Genomic DNA, 2,019 nt, shown 5'->3' with positions numbered 1-2,019 from the left:
GCGAGAGACCCCCGGCCCGCGCCAGGACTTCAAACGCGTGGACCGCTCAGACCCGCGCGAGGACCACGAGGGCCGGGGCGCACTCAGGCCCAGCACGCAGCGGCGGGGCGGGGCCGCGCGCAGGCCCCACCGCGCACGCGCCCGCCGCCGCCCCGCCCACTGCGCTCCTATTGGGTGCTGGGCCGCCGCCGCCTGATTGGCCCGGGCGGTCGCGCTCTCGGCCAATGGGCGCGCGGCTCCTCCGAGCCCGGCGGCGGCGGCGTCTCCTCTTCCCCAGCCGCCCGCCGTCCGGAGGCCGCCGCGACCCGGTCCTGGGCGCCCCGGTAACGGACGTGCGCGCCGACCCGCGGTCCGCCCGGCTGGGGGCCCCGCCCCTCCGCGGACCCCGGGCGACCCTCGCAGGGCTTCGCAGCCCCCCCTACCGCTCGCCCGCCGTTCTAGAAACAAGGCCTTAGATGGAGACCAACAGTCTCGCCCAAGATGAGCGGTGGTCGTCTCTAGGGGCGGGGTGGGAGGAAAATGAAAAATGTTTGTTATCTCTGTAGCTTTTACATTCTTCTCAACGAATATATAGCTTGTAATGCAAACATTACTTTTAAAAATCAACGCTATACGGTAATAAGAATGATGAAAGTAACCTGCGCTGGTGAGGAGGCAGAGAACTTGGAACCCTCACGCAGTGCTGGTGCCGCGTTCTGGAGAACAGTTTGTCCCCTCTCAAAGAGCTAAAGAGAGAATTGCCTTCCACTCGAGGACGCACTCAGAGGAAGTGAGGGCAGGGCCTCGAACAGACGCTGTACGCCAATGTTCGCTGCAACACTGTTCACAACAGGGGAAAGGGGGGAACAACTCAAGTGGCCGTCAACAGATGAGTGGAGAAACACGTGCTCCAGCCATACGATGGAATATCACTCAGCCACGAAGAGGAATGAAGTTCTGACACACCCTTGAACATGGATGAACCTTGGAGACACTGTGCTGAGTGGCATAAAAGGACAAATACTGTATGATTCCACTCATATGAAACATCTAGAGTAGACAAATTCTTAGAGATGGAAAGTAGATTAGAGGTTACCAGGGGCTGGGGGGAGGGAGAAATGGGGAGTTATTGCTTAACGAGGACAAAGTTACTGTTCAGAATGATGCAAAAGTTCTGGAAATGGGTAGTGGTGATGGTTGCAGAACACTGAATATACTTAAATGCCACGGAACACTTAAGACTTAAAAAAAGGGTTTTAAAATGGCAAATTTTATGTTCTATATATTTTACCACAAGTTAAAAAATTAATGATGTAATATACTGAAACCACAGAATTGTACACTTTAAATGGGTGAATTGAATGGTGTGTGAATTATATCTCAACAAAGCTGTTGAAACATTTAAAGCCGTAATACTGGAAACAGCGTCTGCCGTGTCTTTGCTCCAGAAGTGCTCTTGGCCTGGGTGTGGCAGGATCTGAGCTCAGAGGGAGGCGCTGGTGCCTGCTGGGTGGGCTCCCACGGGCTGCTTCACTGGGCGTGTGCTCCAGTTCCGCACGCGCCCCCTGGGCGGGGCGGGGCCGGCCTCCTCGCTGCGCGCTGCGGGGCGGGGGCAGACCATACCAGGGGCTGTGTCCATCACAGAGACAAGCCGGGGACACATCCGCACCTGATGGGGATAAAACTAGACCGAGCTCCTGACTGAGTGCTCCCTCAGCTCCTGACTTAGTAGTCCTCTCCCAGCTGCAGACCAAATGCTCCTCCCCAGCTCCTGACGCAGTGCTCCCCCCAGCTCCTGACCCGATGCTCCTCCCTAGGTCCTGACTCAGTGCTCCCCCCAGCTGCTGACTCAGTGCTCCCCCCAGCTCCTGACCCGATGCTCCTCCCCAGTTCCTGACCAGTGCTCCCTCAGCTCCTGACTCGGTGCTCCTCCCCAGCTGCAGACCAAGTGCTCCTCCCCAGCTCCTGACCCAGTGCTCCTCCCCAGTTCCTGACCCCGTGCTCCCCCCCCCAGCTCCTGACTCGGTGCTCCTCCCTCAG

Source organism: Equus quagga, chromosome 11 (assembly GCF_021613505.1).
Source record: "Equus quagga isolate Etosha38 chromosome 11, UCLA_HA_Equagga_1.0, whole genome shotgun sequence".
Lineage (NCBI taxonomy): Eukaryota > Metazoa > Chordata > Mammalia > Perissodactyla > Equidae > Equus > Equus quagga.
This window is presented reverse-complemented; position numbering follows the sequence as displayed.